The following is an 18,140-nucleotide window of genomic DNA, read 5'->3' as shown; positions in this document are numbered from 1 at the left end:
GGGTCGCTAAGAGTCGGACACAGCTGCTCAACTTCGCTTTCACTTTCCACTTTCATGCATTGGTGAAGGAAATGGCAACCCACTCCAGTGTTCCTGCCTGGAATCCCAGGGACTGGGGAGGCTGGTGGGCTGCTGTCTATGGGGTCGCACAGAGTCGGACACGACTGATGCAACTTAGCAGCAGCAGGAGCAGTATGTTTGATAAACAATGGCTTTCTTGCAGTTTCCTGAACACCATAGGAATGCTCCAGTCTTTGCATTAGCTGCTCATGCTGCTTGGAATGCTGTTTCCCAGATATTTGCTTGACATGTCCCGTCATCTTTTTCAGATGGTACCCAAATATTTCTTTTTACTCTTCTTTTTTTTTTTCCTATCCCTGCTGCGTGGCATGTGGGATCTCAGTTTCCTGAGAGTAATTGAATCTGAGCCTCCTGCGGTGGAAGCTCTTAACCACTGGACTGCCAGGAAAGTCCCCTCTTATTTTTTCACCCTATAAAAAAAACTGAATATTCTGCCTGGCTTTCTTGATCCACATTTCCTGACTCTTTTCTTCTCTAACTTTAAACATGTTAACTAATTTTTCTGTTTCTCTTCTCAGAACTGTCTGTTCTGTTTGCCTAGAGACAATGTATATTCTATGGTCAGTTCTCAAGAAATTGTTTTTAAATAAAAATTCCTGTATCTTTTCTCTTGGTTAAATAATTGGACCCATGTCCATTTTGTCCTACCTCTCATTCAAATAAAAAATTATCATTCTTTTACTTATTTATAACAATACTGTCAGGCTAGTTTTACTTTCTTGATATGAAGTGTACAGAAAGACCAAAGTTTGCAAATGAGCTCTGTTATCTAAATGGTGTGTGAATTAATGCAATCTGCCCCCACTGTGACAATTTATATCCAACACATAGAAATAACAAGCTCTGTGATGACAGTTTTTGATTTGTTTTAGTAATGGCTCATAAAAACTGTTTATTTGGTGGGTCAGAATTCAGTTTTTATTAGGCTTATCAATAATCAACCCATAGTTAAACTGTAGCATCTCACACTATATTTACCTGTTTTCTACTGTATGAAGAAGAACATGCATTTTTCCAGTCTAAATGCTGGGAAATAATTTTCTTCCTCTTTTCATTTATTCCATTCATTTCTTAAATTTTCCATCATGAAGTGAAAAATAGGGCCTTTCACAAGTTGCTTATTTTTAAAGCCTTCTCAGCCTGCACAACTTGATTTAGTTTTCTCACTCAAGTTCACACTGTTTCTTGATCAGGTGCTTTGGTGAGGGTCTCTGGGAAACTTTAGGTCAAACCTAACAGATGAAATATTTTTTAAGAAAGGATGCAACGTCCTAGTTTGGGTACAGGCCTTACTTAAATTCTCTAAGATGTATCCTATGTAATTTGACTTCAGTGATTTTAATTGGCAAGAAATTATAATATGATATGATATGATTTTCCCAAAAAGGTTATTTTAAGCTTCAGTTATACTAATAGCAGAATAATATACAGAATGTAAGAAATTATGGTAGGATTATGTTCTATTCTATATATAGCATTATAATTTGTTGGTTCTCTGTGTCAGGAAGACTGACAGCCTGGAGCAATTTAAAAGAAGGTTTTCCAACTGGTAGGACTTCTTGATAATTGTGCTGAAGGTAAGAAGTATTTGGAGTAGGCAAAGTATAGAAACTGTAGTCAAGGAGTGTCCTGGGGAAAAGAGTTTAGAAATTCTATATTACTCAAAGGGCTTCCTGGGTGGTGCAGTGGTAAAGAATTTACCTTCCAGTGTCAAAGATACAAGAGACATGGATTTGATCCCTGGGTGGGGAAGATATCCTGGAGGAGGAAATGGCAGCACACTCCAGTATTCTTGCTTGGAAAATTCCACAGACAAGAGGAGCCTAGCAGGCTACAGTCCATAGGGTGGCAATGAGTCAGACATGAATGAGCAACTGAGTACATGTTACTCAAAGGTTACAAAACACAGTGAAAGAAAGTAACAGTTTCAGTTTTGATAAAAAGAAAGACCTTTTAACAATTAGAGCCTTTGGGAAATGAAATGGTGTTGCTTAGTGAGGAAATGAATTCTACAGTACCAAGACAGATTTGAGCAGAACTCCAGATGTTCAAGCATTAAATGGGCCTGAAGCGCATGATTTTTAGCTCCTTCCCAAATCCTGAACTTCCATGCTTCTTAACGAGAAGGATAGAAGAAACTTGATGAATGAAGAACTAGAGTTGTTTTTAATAGAAAGTTGATATTTATTTAATATGATAAAGAAAACCCGTGAAATTTACATTCCTCCTAGTATCATGGGAGAGGTGATGTCAAAGGCAAATAAACTTAAAAACTTGATGAAAGCACATAGTGAAATATGTAGGCACCGGTAGTAGTTTTAATTTAGGGGAAGGCAAAAAATAAATCAAGCAGTTAATGAAGTCAGGACTCAAATCTCCAAATAATAAGCTCAAGCTGAGAGAAACCCTGACTTATGTAATACTGCATGACTACATGAGAGAAGTTGTTGTTCTCTGTGACCTTCATACACTCTGGACAAAGAGAAGGCAAGAACAGACTGTATCCTGGTATAAATCAACACTCAGTGTGCTGTGTTGTCTAGAAAGGCGGAACTGAGGGAGGTCAGGTAATAAAGGAAAAAGTCGTTAGACTCATGCGGGAAAAGTTCCAGCTGTGTATCCTCTAAGATGGTATCAATGGGTTGACTGTGAAATGTTTCAAACGAGCAGAATTTTAAATGGTGATATTTTGGGAGCACACATTCATTCGCCTTGAAAGTTTTAATGAGAAAAGCAAGAGCAACTAAATAGTCTCTCAAGGTGACCAGGCATTTCTGCAAACTTTTCTTTCGAGCCATGGATATGTGCCCAGTTCTTTGACTTATAAAGGCATGTTGTAACAGAAACATCTGATATCCTTTTTCACTGGTTTTATTTACTTGATAGACATATGAAGAAAGAAAAAAGAAAGACGAACAAAATAGCTGTTTCTTCAATAGTTGTTAGCAATTTATTCTTGGTTTTTTTTTTTTCTTTTGACTTATAGCTCAGTAGGAACAGCAAAGAAATAAATATATTTCATGAGAAAAGCCAGAGATTTTTTAGTATCTGTTAAAGAAATTACATTATTGAGGAGACTTAAAAACATAGGTACTTATAATTAAGGTAAGTGGAATTGATTATCAACAGAGATGGTCTGGAGCCTTAAATGAAATCTATCCTGAGCAACCTCCCCTCCCCCACATCTCTGCTACACTGTCCTCTATCATTTTACATCTTACTATGAGATGACAGGCAAAATTAGTGATAGCTTGTTTTCCCTTGTTTATAAAAATGTTTCCCTTCATCTTTTCCAAGTTCACATGTAGGATTTATATTATTTGATAACCAAATCATGTATTAATGCTGGAATATGTGAAAGAATGAATGAAAGTGATACCTGTTTTCAAGATATAGGCACCACCTAAGGTTTCTCTATATGAGAGAAGTTGTCTAAAGCCCACAAAAAAGTAAAATGGTCAGATGTGCTCACAGGGGAACAACCTTCCAGAATCAGGACTAAAATGTCCATTTGCAAACTTGATTCTCTTTGTGTGTGCCAGGTCTTTTGAGTCATGTCAGACTCTTTGTGGCCCTATGGACTGTAAGCTGCTAGGCTCCTTTGTCCATGGGATTCTCCAGGCAAGAATACTGGAGTGAGCTGCCATGCCCTCCTCCAGGGGATCTTCCTGACCCAGGGACTGAAGCCACATCTCTACGTCTCCTGCACTGGCAGGTGTGCTCTTTCCCACTAGCGCCACCTAGGAAGTCCGATTCTCTTTGACTCTTTCCTAAAAATGCTTTAAAGAAAAGAATTTTTTTTCACCAGTTGCTAGTCAATTCTAAATGTTGAGTTAATGAGATCAGAAAATGGCAAAATATTGCTATAGCAAATGGTCTTTTTATTTTAACATATTTATCCATTCACTGGATGGAAAATAACAGCTTCTATTTGTATAGATAAAAGATGATGAAAGTCTGAGCTTTAACAATGGCAGTAATGTTGGAAGATTCTGAGAAAATTAGATAATTGAAATATTTTTTTATATTGACTTTCAGTATTACTCCTATTCTCTCCTTTATTCAAATATAAATTCTATGGAATTGGAACTACTACTGAGCAATCAAATTGGAGCAGCATGGGATGAATTGGGGGATTAGGACTGACATATGCACACTATTGATACTGTGTATACAATATATAACTAATGAGAGCCTATTGTATAGCACAGGGAACTCTACTCAGTGCTCTGTGGTGGCCTAAAGAGGAAGGAAATCCAAAAGAGGGGGAATATATGTATATGTATATCTAATTCACTTTGCTGTACAGCAGAAAGTAACACAATATTGCAATGCAAATATACTCCAATAAAAGTTAATGTGCAAAGAATATTTTTGCTGTTCTTTGAAGTCATTAACCATAGAACTCAACACCCTTTTTAGTAAGTTGTGAATAATCTTTATTTCTAACTCAGTACTCACTAAATTAAAAGAAATTGTCAAAGTTTATCCATATTACTAGTTAATAGTTTTCATACGGGATTTAGAAAGAAGAAAAATTTGGTGAGTTAAGAATAGCAAAAAAGAATGATAAAGGTGAAGAAAGTTTAGGAAATGTTCATATAATTGGATAGAGTCATCACATTTATCTCTCTGGGTCTTGAACTGAAGAAAGAAACTCATTATCAACTTCATTCCTCTTAACCTTTGCTAAGAACTTTCAATTATTTCAATGTGCTATTTACTTTTCTTTCTTTTGCAAGAATAGCCACACTTTTATTTTAATTATAACTCTAAGTAAAAAGAAAGCCCTTGATACAAAACTTTAAACAGAAAATCATTAGTGCATCTTTTGCTATAGTTCTGTTGTATAACAAGAAATTTAATATACTCTTCCTTTTTTTTTCACTTGCAACCAATTTATTATCATATAAATCTTAACAGCCCCCACCCTTAATCTCATTAAAATAGAAGTTTAATCTCTTCTCCCTGAGTTTCTTAGCACCAAGAAAACATATTCAGTAGCAAAGTTCATAGTGGAGCTGTCTTGGATTACTAAAATTTCATTACTTCCATAAAATTTGTCACAGTATATTTCCAGACAGATAATGAATTATCATTGAATACCTGTCAAAATAGATGATTTGGGCTCCTTTGAAGACTGGACTAGGTAACCTCATTATGCCTTCAAACCCAACTTTACTGAGACTCTGTGACAATGCAGACATTAAGCTTAGGCTGAGCTTCATCCCTAAGGAAGAACATAGCAGGAAGTAAAGAGAAGAAGCAGAGAGACCACCCAGAAGCCAATTGCATTTAAACCAGAAGGTAGCTGCAAAGATAACTAGGTTTTGCAGAAATAGAGTGACTGTCTCATCTAGTGGTTTTTCTTTTCCTAGATACTTACTGAGTTTAATAACCCCCAAATTGGTGAATTATACAAAAGTACTTTTTTATTCACAATTTTTTTTAAATGTTTTCAAGCCACATGTATTAAGAGCCTCTGTACTAGATATGGTGCTAAATACTCAGGATCTTGGAATGCACTATTGAAAGACCATTCACTGCCCTCAGAGTTTAGTCAACTGCTTTATTTTAGCACAGTAGGTAAATGTTGAGAAATAGGGATTCAGAGGGGAAAAGAAACAGACGAGAAACCTCTAATTAAAATATAGAGATCCAGAGAACATCCCCAGAAGTGGGACATTTGAGTTGAAAGAAGAGTAGAACTTGGACAGGAGATGGGATCTCTATGCCAAGGGGCGATATGGGTGAAAGCATGAAGATTTACAATGTATTAAATATATTAGGAACTGGAAGGAATGCGACACGCCTGGAGATAATGGTGATTGTGGTGCTTGAGTAAAAAGACAGATCCCTGAAAGTGAAGAACTTGAAAGGATAAGCCAAGATATTTGGACTTTCTCCTAAGACTACTGGAAGCCATAGGAATATTTTAAGGCTGAAAATGAATATTAAATATTTCATTTAGTAAGGTCAGTGTCAGTCATGAGGGTAGAACTTGAGGGAGTGCTACAGTTCTGATTCTACTTAGGAATCTGGAAAGAAAGATGAAAGGCTAAACTATGGCAACAATAAATGGAATGAAGCCTGGCCCCAAGAAAAACTGGGACATAAACAGGGATATTTAGAAAGCAGGATACATAGGACTTGATAACTAGTTGAATATTTAGATGGGGAATAATTCATAAAATACAAATAACTCCATTTTCTAAAATAGAGAAAATATGAAAAAGGAGCACTGATGATGAGTTTGTTTTTAGCCATATTGTTTTTGATTTGTCTATAGGACATTCCAGGAAAGAGTCCAAAGAGTGTTTAGAAAGATAGCAAACCTGGCGTAGTGAGGAAGCCATGTCTGAAGAGAGGTGAATTCTCATTCTGACAGTTGCACCCTTGAACTTTAGAAAAGTTATGGGCCCCTCTGAACCTCAGTTTCTTTATCTATAGAGAGAAATAGTGTCAGCCTTGGAGACATGCCTTGGTCTAAGATAGGCCTGTCTAGTGCAGTTTGCTTCCTGTTAGAGATCATTGCCAGCATGCCAAACCATCCCAAGGTATCCTAAATGGTCACATCAAGGAGGAGCTGTGTGTGCCTCAAAATGTAGAAATATCTATTTACCAAATAATGTCTCGTTGATAAACTAAACTTTTCAAAATTCCAGAACATGATGGATTTTTAGATACATTCTATTTTGACCCCCTTTCCTATAATTACTCCAAGATTTTCTTGGTAAATACCTAAGTGATCAGAAAGCATCATCTACTTCATAGTAATAAATATGTATTTTAAATAGCAGTTTTTAAAAAGGTGCCACAGGAGAATTTCATTAGCTTTTGGGAGCTAAAGGTGACAAGAGCTCATTTTACCAGATTTACTAGATTTTAAAATGTCCTTCAAGCTCTCCATCAGTAACTGATTTAATACATGTTTAATGAATCTCTTCTATGTGGCAGGCACTATTTCTGGCATCAGTTACAGGAAAGTACTCTTTGACAATGGACAGTAAATAAATAATAATTTCAAGCAGAAATGAATATAAAATTCAAAACAAAATACTTTTAAGTAGTGATAAGTGTTAAGTAAATAAAACTGGGAAAAGGATAGATTTTTAAAAATAGGGGAAGCTAATGGGTCTTTGGATATGGCAGTCAAGGACTATTTCTCTGAGAAGATGACAGTTAAATGGAGACTTAAATGACACAGACAACCAGGGGTCAAGTGGTCAAAGCAGAAGGGGAAGCAAGTTCAAAGCAGGATCTAGTCAATTTATTTTCAATTAATAGAAAGAAGGCTCATGTGTCCAAAGCTTTAGTTAACCTGGGGAAGGCTGGTGAGGGAAGAGACTGGGAGGTGAGCAGAAACAAAGTGTATAAGACCTCAGAGACCCTGGTAAAGAGTTGAATTTTATATTAAATAAAATGGAAAAAAAAAAACCTTAGAAAATGTAAAGCAGAGGAGTGAGATAATGTGACATGGATCTTAAAAATGTCTTCCTGGATTCTCTGGAGACTGGGAGAGAAACAACGGCGAAGTGACACCATCCACCAACTCACATGGACAACCTTCTGCTAAGAAGCCTCCTTGAGTGAGATTGGCAGATGACTGGCAAGAACTAGTTAGAAACCCTTGGCTTAATGTTAATCAAAGAAACACGCAATTTAATAAAAGAGATTTTTTTTCCTATTGGAAACTGTCATTAAATCATCTTTTAACATCATCATAGAAAATTCATAAAGAATGTCATCTTTTGTGTCTTGAACTATTTATTTTTCCCAGACTCAACCATACATTTGATTTTTTATAAAAAAAAATCACAGTTTAAAAATAGTAGCAAAAGAATCTCTTTTCTATCTTTTCTTCTGTATACAAGAATATAATGTATTGTGACTTGTTCAGAGCATTCAACTCTTAAAAGTAAATTACATTTCAAACATCTTTATTGAAGAGCTAAAAAGCTAAATGAAACCATATTTTACGTTGAAGGAGAAAAAAGTACAAGGAATTTATTTAAATAAAATCAGTACCATAAATCTAACCTGCTTATAAGACAACAGTTTAACTGCAAAGTAACAGGTAAAAATTTGTTAGCTACAATCTCTTTGGAGGGGGAAGGGAAAATGAATAATAATATTTTGCTATAAAATAATCATAAAAAATATTTAATTTTAAAAGATATCTTTCTGGTAGTGTTTCAGCTAAGCCTATATACATGGGTACTGAAATGTCAAAAGACATTATTTTTAAAATATTGACTGGAAATATCATGAAGGGAAATAATAATTTTTTAATTATTATATGTTATAACATTTAATTATAAATGCAAATGGCAACCCACTCCAGTGTTCTTGCCTAGAGAATCCCAGGAAAGGGGGAGCTGTCTGTGGGGTCGCACAGAGTCGGACACGACTGAAGCGACTTAGCAGCAGCAGTAGCAGCAGCACGGATGTAATTGAATAAGAAATTATTCAAGTGTACCTTTTTGGTTTGGGGCTTTTTTATTTTTACTCTGAGTTAGCTATTTAAAAGGATGACATTGTACCTTTCACTTGACATTGGATGTAGCAATATGATCATAAAGTGGATCATTTACTTTTCTAAGAGCATTTCTCAATCTCTTAAACCATTCTATAGCATCCACAGCATTATCATTTTTTTCTCTATCATTTATTTGCCCTGAACTTTCCCCTGAAACTTTAAGCCCCTTTTCCCTTGCCTACTTGACATTTTCACTTAGATGACCAATAAGCATTTCAAAATGTAAATGTCCAAACCATAACCTCTTATTCTCAACTCCAATCTCCCATCAAACTGCTTAACCTTGAGTCTTAGCTACTCAAAAAATTAGGACCATTGTCTATCCATATGATTAGAAACTTACTAGTGCCCCATCACCCTTCTCCCATTCTGTTTCATCTCTCTCATCTCTCACATTCACCAAGGGAATCCATCTACTTCTTTCCATATGTACTAATAGTATCAGAGTATAAGCTATACTCATTTCTTGAATATATTCCTACAAGCCACCTAATTGAGTCTCTTTTTTAACCTCACTATAAACCATTATTCATTTAGGAGGCAGAGCAATCTTTTTAGTAGCAGTATCGGAGCTTAAAAATGTGGATTCCTTTTTATTGCAATTAGAGTCATTCAAAAACTCTTTGTCCTGAGCCACAGAGCCCTCCATCATCTGGCTCCCATTAACCTATTTAATAACAGCACTCTCACTCACCAAGTCTCAGCCACAGTGTTCTTCCTCTATTTGTCTAACACACAAAAATAGGTATCAATGATCCTTTCACTGGTCCTTGCACTAACTAGTCTGCCTGGATTTCTCGTCACTTTTTTTTTTTTTTTTTTTTTTTTTCGTCCATGATGTTCTCTGTATTATCATGCATGATTTACCTTAAATACCATTTCATCATAGAGGGATTTATTGAATTCAATACCTACGCATGCTCTTATCACATCACCCCATTTAATTCTCTGGATAATTCTCCAGATCCCATGAGTGTCTCATACATTCTCATGAGACACAGCATTCTCTGTCCTCTTACTGCTGTGTGTTCAGTCTTAGATTAGTGCCTGGCATAGCAGAGAAGAGGCTTCCCAGATGGTGCTAGCGGTAAACAATCTGCTTGTCAATGCAGGAGACACAAGAGACACAGCTTTGATCCCTGGGTTGGGAAAACCACCTGGAGTAGGAAATGGCAGCCTGGAAAATTCCATGGACAGAGGAGCCTGGAAGACTACAGTCCATGGGGCCGCAAAGAGTGACATGACTGAGCACACACACGTATAACAGAGACGTGTGTGTGTGTGTGTGTGTGAGTGAGTGATTGAATACATGAATGATGAATGGACATTTGGATCTGGCCATATCCAGTGACATCAAAATATCAGTTTTAAGCACCTCGATGTACTTCATTTTATGGTTGAATGATTAAACCATCCAGTATAGGCTCCTGTTGGGTTTCCCAGGTAGCTCAGTAGTAAAGACTCCATCTGCCATTGCAGGAGACATAGCTTTGATACCTGGGTTGGGAAGATCCCCTGGAGAAGGGAATGGCAACCCACTCCAGTATTCTTGCCTGGAGAATCCCATGGACAGAGGAGACTGGTGGGCTACCGTCCATGGGGTTGCAAAGCAGTCAGACACAATGTAGTGACTAAACAACTATTAAGCATACATTCCTGTCATCTAGTTTTTTAATTACTATATTTCTTAAAAACTTCTTATTCAGAGTAGATTGAAGATTGCTAGGTTTTAATTCACTGATTTCTAGTTGAAAAACAGCAGAAAGAGTCAAGCTACAAGGCTCAGATGATATTTATATCAGTGTCTTTTCCCCAAAAGGGCCCAGATGCACTGCGTGTGGGGCAGCTGCTTTTGCCCTCTGTTTCTGGTCCTTAATTATTCGGGCTTTTTCCTGCATATGTTAAAATTTTCAGATTATTTGGAACCTTCCTCTCTACTTACATCCCATCACTGTGCAATTTTTACTTTGGACTTTACAACAGCTTGATACAAGGAAGTGTCCATTAATATTGACCACCATCTGCAAAGCTTTAAGTATAATTGAACAACAGTTGGAGTCTACATTTTACTAAAGAAAAGGCAGCCAATAATACCAAAACACATGATAGGCATTCTCAGATATTTTGATGTCCTTTTGATCTGTCCTTTTTCTTATTTGCATTTTCCCTTCCTGTTTAATGGTGTTCTTATTCACGAGGAGTAAGACATCCTCCTCCTAAAACCCTATTGGTTTTGAACTGATTTTGTTCAGTAATCTGACAATCTCTAAGGTAGGAGGCTTAAAAGTATATGAGGACTCTAATCCTCCAAACTACAAGTAAATTGCCAAAAAACATCTCTACATTCAGAGCATTATCATTGCCTCTTGGCCAAAAAGTTCGCTTGGCTTTTTCCATAAGATTGTATATGGAGCCTCTAACATAAGCAGCATCTAACCCTCCAAACCACATGCAAATTGCAAAACAAACAAACAAACAAAAAGCCTCTACAGAACCCTCAAAACATTCAGAGAATTATCATTGCCTGTTGTAAAAGAAAAAAAGACAAAACACAAAACTGGAGTTTGCTTATTTAGTATAAACATAATCTGAAGGTTTACAGGACGTTAATACTATTTGCTAGCAGTTTATACTATTACCTACCTTTCTTTGCAGCCATCATAACAGCATTAGTGGCATATACACTGAGTGGGAATGAAAGGCAGAAATGCTATTGTTACCTTCATTTTATCTGCCCTATTTATATGACTGACTTCTTCATTTTCCTCAGACTTGCACTGAATTTACTTTTTAAAAGTTAGCATAAATGAAAAACAATCTCTTGGATTAAAAAGTAGGGCAATGAGGTGAAAAGGAAGTGGATATGAGAGCCACAAATTTATAAAACAGACAATTTTCAACCTAAACAAATTCATTTGTCAGCAGGGGAAATTGTTGAGTGAGGAAGATGATGTTCGCTGCATACATGAGAAGTGTGCATAATAAGTCATTTAAATCAAGGTTATACATTGTCTTTAGGCAATTATTCTCTTCTGCGTTTGTCAAATGTAAAAAGCCAATTGTAAGCAGTTTTAAACTATTGTGTTGTTGCAATTATGCACTCCTTTGACAAAGGATAATGATTTATTTTCCAAAGAAAATGCTGTAGTTTGTGAGATTTATAGTGTTATGGGGAGAAATAATTAACCAAGCAGGTACCCAGGCGAGGGGGTGGATGCTAGTATGCAGTTTGAAAGAATCAGCTTACCTAATGATTGATACGTGCACTTAAAGTTCTTCATAATCCTGTTAACTCTGTTTGCAAGCATCTGGGCACAATATCCACCCAAGATGAAAATTTAACTGTGGTTTTTCCCTACCCAATAAGACTAGGTGTGGAAACAGAAACAGGTGGTGCTATTTTTTATGCTATTTAGAATGTGATGTTATGTGTGTGGAGGCTAGAGAGGGTAAGACTTGACAGAAGACATTCAAGCTCAGCTGAAAGGATGGACAGGCGTCTTGGTCCGTGTCAGTCACACGGTGGGTGTGTCAAGGCCTTCCTGCAGAGAGGCACCTTTTCAAAGGACTTTTGCCTGCTTTTTAATAATTGAAAAAATATTTTAAAATTAATACCAATGATACTATATGTAATCTTTGTTGCACTTTTAATGTTCATCTCTGTTGCATAGCATGTGCTACTGCATTATCCAAGAGGACAACGAGAAAGGCATGATCATAACAATAACAACCAGACATACTCTATCTGTTTTTCCAAGCAGAGCTGTGAGGATTCCAAGTTCTTCCCATAGTTCCTCCCATTTCCTGGCTGGGAGTTGAATGGCTGGTTCTCCTTAGCAGCCTTAGATAGTTGTCTCTGTGACCCCATGGGATCAATTTCTTCCACGAGGTCACTGCCAAACTCTGCTCCATTGATGCCACTTCCTACTTTGTTGCTCCATCTTGGGATGTTCTGCTCTTACAGTGGTATGACCTCTTTCATAATTACTGGTAGTGATCTGCATGTCTTTGTCACTGACTCTGTTTCTCTCACTAAAACAAAAAGTGAAAGTGAAGTCATTCAGTTATGTCTGACTCTTTGTGACCCCATGGACTGTAGCCTACCAGGCTCCTCTGTCCATGGGATTTTCCAGTTAAGAGTACTGGAGTGGGTTGCCATTTCCTTCTCCAGGGGATCTTCCTAACCCAGGGATTGAACCCAAGTCTCTTGCATTGCAGGCAGATACTTTATTGAAAAGAGGGTCTAATTTCTCCTATGCTGGAATAATGCTTGGATTTCCTGTAATGGAAATAATAGTAGTTCATGATTTTTTAAACAATATCTCCAATCTTACAGCATTTATATTTACTTTTTCAGTTTCTAATACTTCTTCCTTTTGAGAAACCTGTGTCCAGCTGCCTCAGACATGGATGAAACATAAGGCAAGTTTCAACCTAAAATTATTCTTCTCATTCAAAAATCAACTCATGCCCACCAACTCTTTTCTGCTCCAGTGAATTCATTTTTCATCTGAGATGTTAAGGAACTTCTATGCTCTCCTTCATGATAGTCTCAACCTGGTGTCCTGAGACCTGAAAACAAAGACTCTTTCCTATTTTCCCTCCAAACCTTCCTCTACCCCAACTTCTCTGCAAATATAACCCTTATCCACCTGCAATGCAGGAGACCCGGGTTCCATCCTGGGTTGAAAAGATGCCCTGGAGAAGGGAACGGTACTCACTCCAGTAGACTGGCCTGGAGAATACCATGAACTGTATAGTCCATGTGATTACAAAGAGTCAGGCACAACTAAGCGACTTTCAGTTTCACTCCATTCTACCAGTGACCACAGTGTATATGCAGATTCTCTTCCTTCCCAGGTCTCTGATCCTAGACCTACAGTAAAGTTATTTGCATTTTGAAGTAGATACTATAAAAATGCAAATACCTTTACTATGCATTTTGATCTAGATGAGCTTCCCTGGTGGCTCAGACGGTAAAGAATCCGCCTGCAATGTGGGAGACCCGGGTTCGATATCTGGGTTGGGAAGATCCCCTGGAGGAGGGCATGGCAGCCCACTCCAGTATTCTTGCCTGGATAATTCCATGGACAGAGGAATCTGGTGGGCTACATACAGTTCATGGGATCACAAAGAGTTGGATGAGACTAAGCAACTTTCACTTCACTTCTTCAGTTGATCTAGATGGTATAGGGCTACCCAGGTGGCTCAGTGGTAAAGAATCCATTTGCCAACAGTAGACACAGGTTCCATCCCTGATCTGGGAGGATCCCCTGAAGAAGAAATGACAACCCATTCCAGTATTCTTGCCTGGGAAATCCCATGGACAGTGAAGTCTGGCAGGCTATAGTTTATGGTGGTCACAATAGAGTTGGATACAACTTACTGACTAAATGACAGCAACAACAGTTAGATACTATATAAATTATTCTTTATATTATGAAAATATTCACAATGTAAGTACATTTTGAAAATTTTAAAATAATTAGGAAAAGGAAATTTTAATCTTTAAAAATATAGTCAAAATTAGTATTCAAACTGAAAAAAATCCATAGCCCATACTTTGTCTTTTCATTTCTTCAGCATGGTATATCTGTAAGAATTGAGTAAAACTTTGGGAACATTAACTCATTTTAACAAGATATGTAGAATTTGAAAAATTCAAAAGATATCTTTTCTGAGAATGCAGAACAGACTGAGCAAGAATAGAATGTAAAAATTTGTCAGAGAATCAGGAATATTTGCATGACATCTATGTCAGAGGACTTGCAGTAGCAATACAGTTAAATTGAAATTACACATTTGGAGTTGGATATTTCTGGGCTCTACTCTTGACTGTCCTACTTCTTAGCTGTGTGACATTAATCAGGTTACTTAACATCTCTGAACTGGACTTTTTTAAAAAGGTGAACTGGGACTAGTGATAGAACTGATTTATAGGTAGAAGGGTATAGTGCACACACACACACACACACACACACAGGTAGATTGGTAAAAAGGTAGATAGATGAGACATACATAGACAAATAGAAGGATAATTAAAGAAAGTTTGCAGAGAGAAAACAATGCTTTTAGATAGCTGCCTTAGGGATTTAGAATTTCATATAGTAGGCATATAAAATTCAACTTGGATTATATGAGCCGGTTCAGTTCAGTTCACTTCAGTTCAGTCACTCAGTCGTGTCCGACTCTTTGCGACCCCATGAATCGCAGCACACCAGGCCTCCCTGTCCATCACCAACTCCCGGAGTTCTCTCAAACCCACATCCATCCAGTCTGTGATGCCATCCAGCCATCTCATCCTCTGTCATCCCCTTCTCCTCCTGCCCCCAATCCCTTCCAGCATCAGAGTCTTTTCCAATGAGTCAACTCTTCACATGAGGTGGCCAAAGTACTGGAGTTTCAGCTTTAGCATCAGTCCTTCCAAAGAACACCCAGGCCTGATCTCCTTTAGAATGGACTGGTTGGATCTCCTTGCAGTCCAAGGGACTCTCAAGAGTCTTCTCCAACACCACAGTTCAAAAGCATCAATTCTTTGGCGCTCAGCTTTCTTCACACTCCAACTCTCACATCCATACATGACTACTGGAAAAACCATAGCCTTGACTAGACAGACCTTTGTTGGCAAAGTAATGTCTCTGCTTTTGAATATGCTATCTAGGTTGGTCATAACTTTCCTTCCAAGGAGCAAGCATCTTTTAATTTCATGGCTACAATCACCATCTGCAGTGATTTTGGAGCTAAAAAAAAAAATAAAGTCCAGTTCTACTTAAATTAATTTAATAAATTGTTTATTAGGTTACCGATCAAGTTGGGAATAAGACTTCTGACATTAAAAATTAAAAGATGAGTAATTATGACTGCAATTTATTTTCAGGTAACTGACATTTTATTATATTTTGTAAAATACAAACACATACAAATAAAATAAAGTGTTAAAAATAGAGTAAATGAGTAGAGATAGTTCTTGGTGAATCTAAATGTTCTTTAACATTGTATAAGTAATATATTGAAAGATGATGCTGTGAAAGTGCTGCACTCAAAATGCCAGCACATTTGGAAAACTCAGCAGTGGCCACAGGACTGGAAAAGGTCAGTTTTCATTCCAATCCCAAAGAAAGGCAATGCCAAAGAATGCTCAAACTACCGCACAATTGCACTCATCTCACATGCTAGTAAAATAATGCTCCAAATTCTCCAAGCTAGGCTTTAGCAATATGTGAACCATGAACTTCCAGATATTCAAGCTTGTTTTAGAAAAGGCAGAGGAACCAGAGATCAAATTGCAAACATCCGCTGGATCATCAAAAAATCAAGAGAGTTCCAGAAAAACATCTATTTCTGCTTTATTGACTATGCTAAAGCCTTTGACTGTGAGGATCACAATAAACTGTGGAAAATTCTGAAAGAGATGGGAATACCAGAACACCTGACCTGCCTCCTGAGAAATCTGTACACAGGTCAAGAAGCAAGAGTTAGAACTGGACATGGAACAACAGACTGGTTCCAAATAGGAAAAGGAGTACATCAAGGCTGTATATTGTCACCCTGCTTATTTAACTTATATGCAGAGTACATCATGAGAAACGCTGGGCTGAAAGAAGCACAAGCTGGAATCAAGATTGCCGGGAGAAATATCAATAACCTCAGATATGAAGATGACACCACCCTTATGGCAGAAAGTGAAGAGGAACTAAAAAGCCTCTTGATGAGAGTGAAAGAGGAGAGTGAAACAGTTGGCTTAAAGCTCAACATTCAGAAAGCTAAGATTATGGCATCTGGTCTCATCACATCATGGGAAGTAGATGGGGAAACAGTGTCAGACTTTATGTTTTTTTGGGCTCCAAACAGTGTCAGACTTTATTTTTTTGGGCCCCAAAATCACTGCAGATGGTGACTGCAGCCATGAAATTAAAAGATACTTACTCCTTGGAAGAAATGTTATGACCAACCTAGATAGCATATTGAAAAGCAGAGACATTACTTTGCCAACAAAGGTCCGTCTAGTCAAGGCTATGATTTTTCCAGTGGTCATGAATGGATGTGAGAGTTGGAAGTAAGCTGAGCACCAAAGAATTGATGCTTTTGAACTGTGGTGTTGGAGAAGCCTCTTTAGAGTCCCTTGGACTGCAAGGAGATCCAACCAGTCCATTCTAAAGGAGACCAGGCCTGGGTGTTCTTTGGAAGGACTGATACTAAAGCTGAAACTCCAGTACTTTGGCCACCTCATGTGAAGAGTTGACTCACTGGAAAAGACTCTGAATCTGGGAGGGATTGGGGGGGCAGGATGAGAAGGGATGACAGAGGATGAGATGGCTGGATGGCATCACCGACTCGATGGACGTGAGTTTGAGTGAACTCGGGGAGTTGGTGATGGACAGGGAGGCCTGGTGTGCTGTGGTTCATGGGTCGCAAAGAGTCGAACATGACTGAGTGACTGAACTGAACTGAACTGAACTGAAGTAATATATTAATGGGCTTTCCTGCTGGCTCAGTGGTAAAGAATTTACTTGCCATGCAAGAGACTACATCTAATGCAGGAAATGCAAGTTTGATCCCTGGGTCAGAAAGAACTCTGAAGAAGGAAATGGCAACCCACTCAAGTATTCTTGCTTGGGAAATCCCTTGGACACAAGAGACTGGCAGGCTCTATGTAGTCCATGGGTCACAAAAGAGTTGGACATGACCTAGCAACTAAACTACCTCCACCCAATATATTAATAATATAATGTATCAATATATTTTTATGATAACATTTCCCTTAATTCTACAGAAATATTTTATCTTGGTTGGGTTTACAAATACATGTTATTTGCCCTTAACTAAAGCAGGCCACGTTCCACTTATTTACATTATTAATTTGTGTACAAACAGTCGGACACGACTGAGCGACTGAACTGAACTGAACTGAATTTGTGTACAGTCTCATCTTCCTAACTGACTGTCTAGAGGTTAACATGAATAGAACTTTCTCAAATACTCAGAAGTCATAGAACTTAATGATATGTTATTGGCCCACCTTATATTCCAGAAAAAAGGTATCTTTTTTTGCTAAAATGAACCAGATGAATGCCTTAATTTGTGCAGTAATTTTTTTTTTGGTAGTAAGTCCTTGTTGGTTATTTATTTTAAATATGGCAATGTTGCTCCATAATTTTTAATGTCTTGATACATAATTAAGATTTAAGAGGGGCAGACAGAAAATGTGTTCTAATAGGAAAGGTAATCAGTTGAATGTATCTGAATGCTTTAACCTGTATTATACTTGTTCAATAAAATATATGCACATCATTGCATTTTTGGAAGGTGTATTCTGGTGGCTCACATGGTAAAGCATCTGTCTGCAACGTGGGAGACTTGAGTTTGATCCCTGGATCAGGAAGATCCCCTGGAGAAGGAAATGGCAACCCACTCCAGTACCCTTGCCTGGAAAATTGCATGGATGGAGGATCCTGATAGGATACAGTCCATGGGGTCTCAGAGTCAGACACAGCTGGCAACTTCACTTTCACTTTACCAA

Source organism: Bos mutus, chromosome 1 (genome assembly GCF_027580195.1).
Source record: "Bos mutus isolate GX-2022 chromosome 1, NWIPB_WYAK_1.1, whole genome shotgun sequence".
Taxonomy (NCBI): Eukaryota; Metazoa; Chordata; class Mammalia; order Artiodactyla; family Bovidae; genus Bos; species Bos mutus.
Note: the sequence above shows the minus strand (reverse complement) of the source record.